The 15242-nt window shown below is 46.5% G+C and overlaps 1 protein-coding gene across 2 annotated transcripts in view; it reads left to right on the top strand.

The window, feature by feature from the left end:
* The window catches only part of pappab (pregnancy-associated plasma protein A, pappalysin 1b), a 222641-nt gene that overhangs the window by 81912 nt on the left and 125487 nt on the right, over positions 1-15242 (top strand). The gene's annotated exons all lie outside the window — the stretch shown is intronic.

Genomic DNA, 15242 nt, shown 5'->3' with positions numbered 1-15242 from the left:
GAGATTGTGCCGCAGGGCAGTATTCCAACATGATAACGACCCCAAACACAAGTCCAATATGACCACTGCCTTGCTAAAGAAGCTGGGCGTAAAGGTGATGGACTAGTCATGCATGTCTCCTGACCTAAACCCTATTGAGCATCTGTGGGGTATCCTCAAACGGAAGGTGGAGGAGCGCAAGGTCTTTAACATCAACCAGCTCCGTGATGTCATCATTGACGAGTGGAAGAGGACTCCATTGGCAACCTGTGAAGCTCTGGTGAACTCCATGCCCAAGAGGGTTAAGGCAGTGCAGGAAAATAATGGTGGACACACAAAATATTTACAAATATTTACAAAAATGTGAGGGGTGTACTCACTTTTCTGAGATACTGTATAATTACTATTAATGTATTTTTTGGCCCAAGGTTTGGGTCCTAAACGTTAAATTCCATCCCATGCCGTGTCATTCCTGTCAACGTCCCTGAGTGTACAAGGGTACTTTTTTGAAGCAATGGATACAGCACATAGCAGCAATATAAATGACCCAGTTTATGAGAGACCGTGTACAACAGCTATGGCATCCAATCATTTTAACTACCCTAACTGCTTTGTTAATTTTATAATCGCAATAAGGCGTCTCGTGGGTTTGTGATATTTTGCCAATATACCATGGCTAAGCATTGTGTCCAGACACTGCATCATGTGTATGAACAGCTCTTACCAAAAACACCCCATTGTGCGTTTTTGGTTGAATATAGCACAGTTTTTTCAGCCAATCAGCAATAAGCACCCATTTCATATTTATGTACACTACCATTGAAAGGTTTGGGGTCGCTTAGAAATGTCCTTGTTTCCGAAAGAAATAGCATCAAATTGATCAGAAATACAGTGTATACATTGATAATGTTGTAAATGACTATTATAGCTGGAAACACCTGATTTTTTATATCTACATAGGCATACTTTCACAATTGGCGTAGGGGTCGATGATGTGTTTTTAATCAAAAATAACACAGAGCACCGAAAACATACAAAACAAAAGGGATAAACCAAAACCGGAACACTCACCACGTACATGGGACCAGGTGTGGGTGATAATCAGAGACAAGACAAGTCTGGGATGTGTTCGTGTATGAAAAGTAAACCGGGGAAAGCGGGAGATGACGTGGCTGTCCGTCACCTCACCGTCACACATACAGAGGCTTATCATCAGTAACCATAACTCCTTTTTTTCCAATGGCATGTTGTGTTTGCAGTTTATCATTTTAAAAGGCTTCATCATTAGAAAACCCTTTTGCAATTATGTTGACACAGCTGAAAACTGCTGATTAAATAAGCAATAAAACTTGCCTTCTTTAGGCTAGTTGAGTATCTAAAGAATCAGCAATTGTGGGTTAAATTACAGGCCCCAAATTGCCAGAAACAAATACATTTCTTCTGAAACTCATGAGTCTATTATTTTTCTGAGAAATGAAAGCTATTCCATGTGAGAAATTGCTGAGAAACAAAACATCTTGTACAGCACTTTGAAATACTTTCTTCACAGAACGGTAAACTGTCTCTAACCAAAATAGAAAGAGGAGTGTCAGGCCCCAGTCCACAACTGAGCAAAAGGGCAAATACATTAGTGTCTAGTTTGAGAAAGAAATGCCTCACAGGTCTTCAACTGGAAGCTTCATTAAATAGTATCCGCAAAACACCAGTCTCAACGTCAACAGTGAATTGGCGACTCTGGGCTGTCACTCCATTTTGCAACACCCTGCCATACCCTATGGATGGCATTTGATTGGAGCCAATTTCCTCCTGCAATAGAACAATGCACAGCACAGCTCCAAACTATGCAACAGTTATTTTGGGAAGAAGCAGTCAGCTGGTATTCTGTCAACGATAGAGTGGCCAACACAGCCACTGGATCTCATCCCTGTTGAGCTGTTGTGGTAGCAGCTTGATGTATGGTATGTAAGTGTCCATCAAGCCAATCCAACATGTGGGATGTGCTTCAGGAAGCATGGCGTGAAATCTCCACAGATCTCCTTGAAGGAACTGGAATTTTGCCCGTTTTAGATTAATTCCAAATAGTCAATGAATTAATGTAACAAATTACAATTACAGTACAAGAATCAAAGATAAAAGTTATCTGTATCAAAGATAAACATTCTCAGTTATTTCCCCTAACCAAAGGTGTCGGGGTTGGTTTACTGACCTAAGGATAACAAAACTAGTCCTGAAATATAGACCTCTTATTAATTAGGGGACATATTACGATCTGTTCTGGGGCCTTCTCATATGACAGAGTGGTGTTATCTTGAGGAGCAAGTAAGCTAGGCAATAATAAGCAAACCTTTTGTCACCATTTCACACCTTACAGAAACAAATATTAACCATTAACATTGCAATGATTACCTACTAGGATAGAAATTAAGTAAATAGGTATAAATATCTATAATAAATAATGCAGAATCACTGAATATGTGAATAAACATTTGATTGAAATTTTTCGGTCCCTTCATCCTCAACAAATTAACAACTAGAATGCCAAAGTGTGAGGACATGAATGGTGGGTGAGTATGTCTAATACACACATGTAATACTGCACTTTCAGTTCCTGTTCCTGCATCTATCTAGAAGCAGGGAGGGAAATGTTTGGTTAACAGAATGTGACTTGATGCAAAGGGCATATCCTACCCTCTCTAGAATAGCAATGTAAGGTCTGTGCCCCATTCACATCGCCCATCTTCAGAAACCAACTCACTACCTGAACGCAGCACCCTGTCCTGTTCACGTCCCCGTTCACATCACCCCTCATCTGGAACCACCACACCTACCAGACCTCAACCTTCCACTCCACCTGAACACAGCACTCTTCCCTCCTCACAATCACCTGAATATTGATCACCTGTGTCATTTACTGGTTCCTTTGTTTTCTCCAACTATTAAGTTCATTCACTCCCAGGCTTCCGATTGTGTGGTATTCTTTGTATGATTCGCAATATTACAAAGCCTTCAGTTCCTTGCTTTTTCTTAGCAAACGTGTATATTCATCAGTCTGTCCGTGTATGACGTATTTAGCCTTTCCTAAACCACGTTTATCACTCATTCCTAGTCTGCTGTTTTGTCTTTCATAGTTCCATCCGTGTTTGTCCCTTTTCTGCGCCAGCTGGCCCCCGGCTCCACTTACACCTGTCATCGCTGCTCCTTCTCACTCCCTTCCTTCCATGTCCATGAAGTGTGATGGTGCTCCAGAAAAATGTAAGGGCTTCCTTATGCAGTGTAACCTCTGCTTTGACCACCATCCTAACCATTTCCACTCAGATAAGGACAAAGTGCACTTCATAGTTTCACTGCTCACCTGAAAAACCCTGGACTGGGTTACCTTTTTCTGGTCAGCTAAAACCCCCAAATTAACCTTGTGAACCCAATTCACCACCTTCTGCAAAGAGGTGTTTGACCACTCTCTGTCTTGTTAACCGGTAGGGGATCTGCTCTGCAAAATCACAGAAGACTTTCTATCAGCTGCAGAATCTGCACTCAACTTTCACACCCGGGCTGTGGGAAGCGGATGGAGTGAAACTACTTTGCTCACTACTGCTTAACCGGGTACCTTCAAAGAAACTGTAGAGAGGGATTAAAGTGACTTTAACCAATTAATTTGCATGTTGATCACCATCGACAAACTCATCTGGGATCACAAAAGGAGTGTTAGCTCCATGCCCCGGTGTGAAACTTGACCCATCATTCCACCTGCATCATTCAGTCATGAACCCATGCAGCTCAGCCGTGCTCCGCTAACAACAACTGAGAAGCAATGATTCATCCATGAGGCCCTGTGCCTTTATTGTGGAAACTCCAAACACCTTCTCAGTCGTTGTCCCCATCGACCTCCTCGTCGAGATGATCAACCCACTCGACCCGCTGCTTGGATAGGCATGACTATTTCTTTTACATATAACCCAGAGACAATGCTGCCTACCGGCCATTCTGTCCATTAAGGGCATCACGCTCTCTGTAGAGGGTCTTGTGGATTCAGGAGCTGCAGGTAATTTTATTGATTCGAACTAACTACAGTCAATGCCCTTAGGATTAATTCCCTCGATGTACAGCCTCTGGGCTCAGGGTTTGTAACCCATCAAACAGCCAACATCACTCTTCAAATTGGGGCTGTTCATTTTGAAACCATCCAACTCCTTGTAATAGCATCTCCTCGGGTGCCCCTGGTACTAGGCCACCCCTGGCTCTGTCTACATGATCCACTAATTTCCTGGAAAAAATAACTACTTACCTGGAGACCCACCTGTTCTTCTCAATGTCTCAGCTTGCCCATCTGAGCCACTTCCACCGAGGAGGCTGCTCAGCCCACTCCAATTCCTCCTGAATACCACCAATATCTGTCTGTCTTCAGCAAAGAGAAAGCCAGCTCCAGTTGGGTTTAATTCACCCCTCAACCTTTCTGGCAGCTTCTAGCTTCTTCTTTGTGGGAAAGAAAGATGTCAGTCTCCGCCTCTACATCGATAACAGAGGTCTTAACAAATATGACAGTAAAAAAACAAAAATCCATGAATTATAGTGTTTTATAGACTTCACTGCCTTGTTTGCCTATCCATGTGCAGAGCCAGCCTGCCTTCTGCTTAGCTTCTAGCCCCGACAGCGGTCTATAAAAGACGAATGTGGCGTGACTTCTGAAATCTGTCAAACTCTTTATAAAAGTCAGTGGCATCCCAGTCAATCCTCAGGTGTTCAAACTGCGGAGTAGCCATAACTACACTTGTTTAAAAGTCTGTGCTTGACAGAATTCTGACACCATGTAATATACTGTGACTCAGTGACAGAGACGCTGTTCACTTCACGCTGTGTTGCTTTATTCTGCTTCAATGACAAAACCCCACACAAAGCAGGTACGGTGGCTGAGAACGGACAGTACAACTAAAACTAGTCACATTTCTGAATGGCGCTCCCCAGCACCACACCGATACATTACATCTCCCCCTTTTCAGAGAAGGACATACTGCAATTATAGAGAATGTGACAGCATTCTATAAGAAGGCTCACATTAGCACAAACCTGAATTAAGCCACCAATTCAAATGTTATATTGGCACATAAACGATGGAATGAAGTGTGTAACTTAACTTGTTGCTTTAACACTTACAGTAGCTTTACTTAACAAAAGTCACGGAACATGTTTAATTCCTTTAAGAGGGACAATCACAAATCCAGTCTTTGAGGAGGTTTCACCACTCTGCCTCGTTTGGTAGTGTATGACCCGGAAGCATGAACTTGGTCAGAGTCTAGGATATTTCCAACAGTCTCACCAGGGGAGACCACATCTTGGCTGGAAGCACTCGAGAAGTGATGTGACTGATTTGCTGTTGCTGTGCTCTTGCGCAGATGCTGACTGTTATGGCGAAGCTCTTTGCCGCCACAGCCCACAATGTATGATCTCGGTGCACTGTGTTTTTCAACAACAACTGCTGGGGACCACTTTGATTTCCCAGGGTACGGTTGCACTCTGACCTCTTGTCCTGGTGTTAGCAGTTGGCGTTGTTTAGATGCTCTGCTGTGGTCATAGTAGAACTTCTGGGATGATTTGGAGTAGTCCAGCAGATGAGTCGTATGACTTTGGGACAAGCAGCTGTTGAGCTGTAGGCAGTTGGTTTCTGGGCCTTCTACCCATCAGCAATTGAGCAGGGGATAAGCCTAAAGACTCTAGGGGGGTTGTTCTATAGTCAAGCAGTGCTAGTTGTTTGTCTTGAGCTTTGTAGCACAGTCTTTTGATCGTTTCTACTGCTCGCTCGGCCTCTCCATTAGAGTGAGGAGTGTGAGTTGATGACGTGCGGTGTGAGATGCCGTAGCTCTCACAAAAGCTTTTGTGTACTCTCACAGTACTCCTCCCCTGCATACTGTGGGCTGTTGTTTGTTCTCAGTACAGCTGGAATGCCATGTCTGCAAAACTGACTTTTCAGTGTTTCAATGACAGTGCGACTGCACTGGTCTTTAACCCTTTGGCGCGTACGATCACACCGGTGTGATTAGAAAGTCATGTTTAGAACGCACCATTAGCATACCTAGCTACAAGTAATGTAACAATGGCTGGTAAAACCGCGCTATTATTTACTCACATTTAGCTCAAACAGTGTTTATAACTTTATTTCCTGATTGTAATTGTTTCAAGACCATACTATGATATTAACCAGGTAGAAAGCATTCAAATCGGGACAAGAAGTGTTACTTACGTACCAACAGACAGCCAACACTAATACACAAAAACGAATTATATTAGCGACTACTACCAATCAAAACCATTGCAAAAACTTTCTAGAAGTTACGTTCCCCGTTGTATGCATTTTATATAGTTTATTCATTTTCACTGCACTGAATTACTGGTCAAGATTTGTTAGCTAGCGGGCAGCTGACGTTTGCTAGCGGTTAGCTGATGTTTTCTAGCTAGCTACAGTTATAAATCAACCAACTTTTGCAGCTCTTAGAATTCGAGTCAACGAGAGAAGCTTGCAATGCAATGCATGTAGTGTTCCTTACCTAGCAAGGTGACTGTTCAAATGCTGGCATGAGTTCAAATGCTGGAGAGTACTGAAGTCACGTGCAAAAAAACTCACGCTGGGGGGGTCGGTGAGGAATATTTGAAACTCACGCGTGAAAAGGTTAAGTACATCTACTTCAATGAACTTTGAGTAGTAGTCCACAAGCACTTCATAATGTTTCCCTTCCCACTCAAAAATGTCAGATACCACCTGGTCAAAGGCCAGATCTGGAGTTACCGTTGGTTGTAGTGGCAGTCTCTGCAGTCTGTTTTGGAACTCTGCACACTTACTACTGCACTCATACCTGGCCAGTAAAACACTTCACGTGCTCTCTGCTTGCTTTTCACCATCCCCAGGTGGGACTGATGTATGAGCTCCAGCATGCGGTGTCTCATGGTGGGCGGCACCACTATGCGCAATCCTTTGTACACCACTCCATCACACACTTAACTGGCTCCTTGAATCCCAGTATGGCTGAACAGCAACAGGAACTTCTCTCCTGCGTTCTGGCCATCCCGGCTGGATTATGTGCTGTAGGCGGTTTAGCTCTTTCCCTGTGCATTCTTGCAGCTCATTAAACTTTTCCTCACTCACTGCTACATAGTTTAGCATAGAAACACAGCTCTGGCGTGTTGCAGGTCAGTTGAGCTCTTGAGAGGGTGTCAGGCAGCTCCATATCCTTTTCCCTCCTGTACTTGACATCCAAATCGTACCATTGCAGGCTGAATTGCGTCCTCTGTATGCTCATGGGGGTTGAGAGCAGCGTTTTTTTGAAGATGTCCTTGAGTGGTTTGTGGTCATTAAAGACAGTAACCTGCTTGCCAAATATGTAATGATGAAACTTTGTGCATGCATGAACAATAGATAGCATTTCTTTCTCTATTTGAGCGTAGCGAGTTTCAGCGTCCGTCAGCAACCTGGAGGAAAAGGCGACAGGGCGGTTCTCCTGGAGGAGCGCAACTCCTAATCCGCTGCTGTTTGCATAACAAAATATCATTACAGCCTCAGCTGGATCATAGTACTTTAGAACTGAGAGCACAAGTCTTTTAGCATGTTAAAGTTGGAGTAGGTGCATAGCACTGTTTTGGAGCATTTTAGCTCACCTTTGTGGAAGAGTCTCTGATAACTGTCCAGCGTCAACATGTTGCATTTCGCACCTGTATCTATCCTGAATGTCACTGGCAGTAGAAACTTGTGAGCACTCAGTATCATGTCTTACTATTTTCATTTGTTTTTGCGACATCTCATACTGTTGTGGAATCTCCAAGGCTTTGGCTAGCGTCAGTTCCTCACCTCTGTCCAGCAGCCTTTCCTGCACTCTTTTCTACCCCGGTGATGATGGCGTCGACCAGTATGTCATCTGGTTCAGCGTATTCACAGTCCATAAGAAGCAGCTTTAAGTCCTTCAGGAAGTGGTGGAAACTCTCACTTGCACCTTGTTTCCTCTGCTTGAGACGATGATGAGCTATCCTCTTGTTCTTCCTCGGTTTGATTTAGCTTTCAAACTTATCCAGTACCTTGATAGGATCTTCTTTCTCACCGTCCGCCCATTATAGCCTTTTGTAGACTTCACTGCCTTGTTTGCCTATCCACGTGCCAAGCCAGCCCGCCTTCTGCTTAGCTTCTAGCTTCAACGACAAAACCCCACACAGAGCAGGTACGGTGGCTGAGAACGGACATTACAACTAAAACTAGTCACATTTATGAATGGCGCTCCCCAGCTCCACACCGATACATTACACTTGCCTTATTTTCTGCTCCCCATGGCTCAGTTTTTAGCATGCTCAGTGCTGACGCGTGAGAGCTAACAAACTCATTGACTATTTATACACAGACATTAATTGCAATTTAACCTCTATTTGGCATTTTGACCTGTGTGTGTCTCTAACAAGGCCAAACATTCAAGGGTATGTAAACTTTTGATCAGGGCCATTTGGGTGATTTCTGTTATCATTATGATTTAAAAAGGAGCCAAACAACTATGTGATAATAAATGGCTTCATATGATCACTATCCTTAATTTTTATTTTTTTGCATGATCTGTCATATTTTCAAAATCAATGCCAAAATGTCTAAATATTTGCCTTGGTATGCAAGAACTGTATATTCCTCTACTTCTCAGGGTTTTAAATCTGAAAATATTACAAAAATCTCTGACCTGATTTTTTTGCCACTTTTACACAAACATGGATATCAGCATTCAAAGACTTTTCATACTTTATAATCCTATGATTGTTTAAAGTTTGCTGTATCAATGAACCACCAAAGAATTACTGTGAAAGCATTAAAGCAAACCTCAGTAACTTTACTTGTAAAGTTCAAATCTAGTTCTGATTTAATACTTCTCTGCTATGTTTCATGGAACTCTTTTGGTTTTGTTATTTCTCGTGTCAATCCAAGCTTGTGAAAACTTAAAGTAGCATGTGCACGAAAATATGGGATAAATCGTGTCCCGTATTGATTCTGTAAGGGACAGTGGGACAGTTATTTTTCAATACAGGATGATCCTGTAGTATACAGCACAGGTAGCAACCCTAGGTTTGATACCTTCATTACTTTAGTTAAGCTACAGCAGCCTACTAGCTGGCTAGCTAGCCAACCATATGTAGGCTCACATAACTAACTGTGCTTAAGTTAGTTGCCTAAAAACACGCTCGCCGTTGTATTACCCCATTGGTGATGCAGTCAAATATTGTTATACAAATAAACGTTATACTCACATTTCAGGAAAAATGTTCTCGTGGCTACCTATAGACTCCAATCTACCAGGCTCCAGTCCGGATATACTATTTTGTTTGTGAGTTGTGATGAATATTCACATAGATTTTCTAGATATATTTACTAATATTTAGACACATCTAACTCCATATCCGTGTTTTGACTTTCTGCCTGCCTGTGCCATGCTGTGTTTGACCTAAGCCTGTACCAATGACTACTCTTCTGCCTACTCCTGCTATTAATAAGAATGACGCACACCGCAACTGGAACCTGCCTCCGTCTGGTATCTTTACAGGCAACAAATTGACTAATAAACTCTTTAGGAACAGTGGGTGACTGGGCTAAAAAGGGACTAGCATTAATGCATGACATTAGGATTCACTCCGTTTTGAGGAGGATATACCAGATGGGAGCTCGGGCCATAGATTGGAAGTGACTCTGAGTCAGTGGAGTTAGGGAAAACATTTAACGATCCTAAGCTTTTAAAAAGGTATCGCCTTAATCACTAGGGTATTATGATCATAGTAGAGTTAGTCAGAGATGCAGTCAGTTCACTAACAAGCATTATTAACGCTGGAGGTCAAGGTTGTCACAACTCTACGCTAGTTGGCCACAGAGAAAATGCAGCTATGCAGTGCCGACGAACTACATATATCTCAGTAACATGTCAGTAGAATATTGCATCAAACAATAAATGCCCTCTCCAGACACATTGTCCAAACAATTCATACAGTTTCCTCTTGATGTTCGCCAAGTACAATGAAACAAAGCCAACTTCATGGCCATAGCTCGACCACCCAGTATAGTTAGTGCTGTGCATCAGACACGTTATTGTGCACCATTAAATGATAAACATGCATGTGTTTATGAGCTGCAGGACATGTAATAGGCTGCCTATCAGCTGAATTTATACTAGTCAGTGTGTAATTTTTGTTTTCATGTTTAATTAGTGACACTTAGCATACATTTGTATTTGAATGTCTTTATTTCAATATGGCATATCATTCTACAGTACTGTTATGATGAATTCACTAATAGAGACCCCCTCCCCTACCAGCGCAAAAAACAGAACAAGCTAGAACATGCATGGGTTAAGCAGAATTTTCTCACTGTTCTCATGATCAGTGCAACTCCACAAGGTGAGATCTTGCATGGAGCCCCAGACAGAGGGAGATTGAGTTCTTTTGTGTTTCTTTCATTTGTGAATAATTGCACCAACTGTTGTCACCTACTCACCGAGCTGCTTAGCAATGGTCTTGTAGCCCATTCCAGCCTTGTGTAGGTCTACAATATTGTCCCTGACATCCTTGAACAGCTCTTTGGTCCTGGCCATAGTGGAGAGTTTGGAATCTGATTGATTGATTGCTTCTCTTTCTGACTCCCTTTAAGAGTGTGCTCCGAATCTCAGCTCGTTACCTGTATAAAAGACACCTGGGAGCCAGAAATCTTTCTAATTGAGAGGGGATCAAATACTTATTTCAAATCACTTTATAACATTTTTGACATGCGTTTATCTGGATTTTTTTGTTGTTGTTCTGTCTCTCACTGTTCAAATAAACCTACCATTAAAATTATAGACTGATAATTTCTTTGTCAGTGGGCAAACGTACAAAATCGATGGTTACTTTCGTAACCCCAGTTCTATGAGTGGAGTGTCGCCCATAGGGGCTTTGCTCCTATTGGTTTACCCTCTCTGCCAATTGGCTGAAAATTTTAATATGCAAATAGCACTGCTTTAGGCCATTTTATAGCACTGCCCCATGGCTATAAAAGCAGTGGTCACACGGTTGCACACGGATCACAGCCCCCAAACGAATGCACACACAACACCAACCCAACCGGTACCTCCTGAATCAGTCTCGACTGAATCGGAGCGTCCGAGGCCAGCCCAGAGAATACGCCGAGACCCGGACTTGGCGCACCAACGGACCCACAAGCACACAAAAAACAGGACAAATGGCGACGGCGTCCCCCAGGACGCGGCAGCGCAAATGTCCTCCATCCCCACGCCCCTAAACAGCGCGGCAGAGGCCGCCACTCCGTGCATGGAGTGGGCCCCAAACCCACCAGGCGTAGGGACACCATGTGACTTGTAGGCCAGATCAATGGCCTCACACAACCAATGAGACAGATGCTGCTTTGACAGCGGCTGGCCCACCTTGGGGCCACCGTGACATACAAAGAGTTGGGGCGCGCACTTCACATACTGTGCCAACGTGCGGACAACCATATGGGGAGGGGGGAGAGAATGCCCACAACACCATCCTCATGGAGCGAAAAGACACTTTGATCACCTTGGGCAGAAAAGCCGGGTTAGGAAGCAACACAGCCCTGCTGCCATCACCATTAAGACAACCAGGCTGCGTCGACAGCGCACAAAGGTCACTGACCCTCTTAGCAGAGGTCAGAGCCAACAAAAGCGCCGTCTTAAGGGACAACATTCTCAACGGTATCCGGTCACTAGGTCCTGAATGGTCGCGACCACGTCCGCCGTCAGACCCCGGCTGCGGCTGACCCAGCACAGGGAACGCCCCGATCGATCCGTTCGCCTGCGACAACGCCCCGTGGCGGTAAGGGATTGGCCACGGCGTCCCCACCGCCATCTGGGCCGCCTCCGCAAACCACAGGGCACCCGGGCGAAAGGGGGCGATCAGAATGAGCTATAACCCCTCCGACCGCACCCGAGACATGACGGGGAGAATGCATTGCAGAGGGGGAAACGCGTACAACAGTACTCTCGGCCACGGCCGATGAGCCAACGCGTTCATGCCCAACGGGGGCCTGTCCTGCGCTCAAAGAGTACCACAGGGGGCAATGCGCGTCCTCCCGCTTCCTCCAAATCCACCTGCGCCCTCCCGAAGTGCCTCCAGAGCTCGACCACAATGTCGGGGTGAAGACGCCACTCGTCGTCTCGGGGACCCCCCCAGGACAACAGGTCTGCGCCCACATTGAGTTCTCCGGGAATGTGAAGAGCCCTCAAAGACCTGAGGTGCACGTGAGCCCATTCCCAAATCTGCACCGCCAACAGGTGGAGGGGTAGAGATCTGACCCTGCACTGCCTGTTCACGTAAGCGACCACCGTGCGGTTGTCCGACCACACTAGCACGTCCCTGCCCCGCAGGGCCAGTGCGAAGTGCAGCAACACGCGCCGGATCGTGTCCAACTCCAGCCAGTTGATGTGTCAGGGATCCCGGTCAGGGATGCGTCCGTAAAAACCGGGACCTGAACCGACACCCTGCCCATGGGAACCCCTCGTAGCAGAGTGCACAGGTCCCTCCAAAATGCCAGGTCCCGCCCCAGAGAGTCTGGGACCCTGACCAAACGATGGCGGTGACGCACCGGGTCCAAACGGAGGCGTGCAAACCAGCGTTTGAAGGCCTCTCATGTGTAGCAAACCCAGCGGGACCACCGCGTGGTCAAACCCAGGAGAGACATGATGGCGTACACCGACACCATGCGTGAAGGCTGGACATGTGCCAAGGCCCGCAGAGTGGCTTCTCTCCGCGCCTCGGACACCCGAGCCCTCATAGAGACTGTAAATAACTGGAGGCTCAGAAACACTACCAGTCGGTTGGGCTGAGGAGCACTCTTCTTCCAGTTTACTGCAAAGCCCAGGCGAGTGAGTTGAGTCACCAGCCAGAACCAACAAGTCGTTAGGTAGGCCAGAACCCTGATCCCCTGACCTCTCAACGGTCCCAATGCAGCCACCTGGTGAAAGTGCGGGGAGCCAACGCGTACCCGAACGGAATCCTCGTGTACTTGTATGCTTGGCCCTGAAAGGCGAACCGCAGGAACTTCCTGTGGCGCTGCAGAACAGGAACATGAAAGTAAGCATCCTTCAGATCGATGCTGACTCAAAAATCCCCGGGGTGCACGCACTCCAGGAGATGTTTTGTCGTGAGCATGCAAAACGGTCCCTTAGACACGCACTTGTTCAGAATGCGCAGGTCCAGAATCGGTCGCATGCCCCCCGTCTTTTTGGGGACCAGGAAGTAAGGGGAGTAGAGCCCCTTCTCCCTCTGCCCCAACGGGACTAGGGACACCGCCCCCTTGTCCAGAAGGTCCGCAATCTCCCCCTGTAGGGCCATGACCTTCACAGGAGACGTCATGTGACGGTCTCCACGACCCCCGAGAGAAGTCTGCCCTGTCCAATGGAAAACTGCCCGGACCCCCATCCCGGCCCACCCCTTCATGGTCAACCGGGAGGGAGGTCACAGACTTATGGAGCCGGACATCCCCGACTTCAGGCAGAGACTGAGGGCGGGAAGCCCGCTCGCTAACCATACCCAGGCCTACAGCGGCCGTCTGCAATGATGGCTCACTCAAAGGTAAATAAGGTGAACACACAGCTTTATTTACACAAGAAGAGGAGCACCCCACCAAACGCACACAGGGTGGGGAAGCGTCCGAGGGACACTAGAGAGGACGCCAGAGAGGTTTCCAGAGGCGGAATGCCCCTACTCAGCGTCTCCAACCTCCCCTCCACGGCACTGAAGGCGAGGTGAGATTTCACGGTCCCCCTGGTCGTAAAAGGTGCACTCCACGCCTCCTCTGCATACTTACGCAGAGAGGGGACCTTTGGCGCCATCGATGGCACTGTGCGTCGGGCCCGCGTCTATCGGGCAGCCTCAAACAGGTCATCCCCCTCTTCTGGCGCAGGCACCGACATGGGGATGTGCAGGCGCCGTGCAGCGGCAGAGATGGCAGCGAAAAAGTCCTCTTTCAATGCCGGGGGGTCGACACCGGTGGTGACCTCCTCCGAATAGGAAGAGGAAGAGCTAGAACGCCGCTCAGCCGAGTGGGAGGGAGCAGTTCCAGAGGTGGGCAGAGCCGTCACCGGGCCGGTCTTCTCAGCCGGCGCCCCCGACTCCTGAAAGGAGAGAGAGGACGTCAGCGAGTGGGACCTCCTCAGTGAAATATGCCAGCCGTTCCATCCTCACCGGCAAGGGGAGGACGGCGCAGGCGGTGCATACGGGCTCCTCTGAAGCACCCTCACGAGCGTGCTGCGGCCCCAAACACGCACAACACAGAGTGCGTGTCCAAGGCCGGGTCCAGCTCGTCGCAACGGCAGGCTGACAGTGAAGCCAGCGGCCGGGGTATCGTCATCGAAGAAGCCGCTACAGCGGCGGAAGAAGGTGAAGTCATCCTTGACTTTTGTAGAAAATCACCAGATCGCATAAATAAACTTTCTCGTGAAGAAAGAAGGGAAGCAGATTGGGGTGTGAGCACTGCTTTTATAGCCATGGGGCAGATGGCCTAGAGCAGTGCTATTTGCATATTTACATTTTCAGTGACTGCCGATTGGCAGAGAGGGTAAACCAATAGGAGCGAAGCCCCTATGGGCAAAGCTTCACAATATAGAACAGCAGGGGATCAAATCATTTTTCCACTCACTGTAACCAAACCTCTATTAAATTACTTGCCCTCTGCTGGGGCCGATTTCCCCAGTTGGTGACAGTTTCAGGTTGATGGAGAAAGTATGCACAGATTGATATGTGGATATCCTGCCAACATGTTTCCTGTGCTACAGAGGTCACAAGCAGCCAGCCAGCTGGTCAGCCTGTTGAAGTACTCTGAGCAGGTGATTAGATTGTTTTAAAAAACAAAGCTGACAAAGCAGCCCCCAACTTTACTGCTGACTGGCTGGCTGGATGACTGACCAGTTAAATTGGCTATTTGTCTTCAATCAAATCACATTGTACTTCTCACATGGACCAAATATTACTGTGAAATGCTTACTTACAAACCTTCCCAAATTATGAGATGCACAGAAACAGACATTTGTAATTTATACACATGATTCAAATGGTCTGGGCAGCCATCAGATTAGCCTTTTAGTAGTCTAATCGCTTGATGGTAGAAGCTATTCAGGGTCCTGTTGATTACAGACTTGATGTACTGTTACTGCTTGGAAGTACTGTCCATAGGTTGAGTAGGTGAAGCCTTTGATAATATGTGGGGCCTTCCTCTGGATGGCAGAGAGCTCTGCCACTGTGATGTACTGGGC

Source organism: Esox lucius, chromosome 13 (genome assembly GCF_011004845.1).
Source record: "Esox lucius isolate fEsoLuc1 chromosome 13, fEsoLuc1.pri, whole genome shotgun sequence".
In the NCBI taxonomy this organism is placed as follows: Eukaryota; Metazoa; Chordata; class Actinopteri; order Esociformes; family Esocidae; genus Esox; species Esox lucius.
The sequence above is the reverse complement of the archived record's forward strand: the minus strand, read 5'-3'. Positions and strand labels throughout refer to the sequence as shown.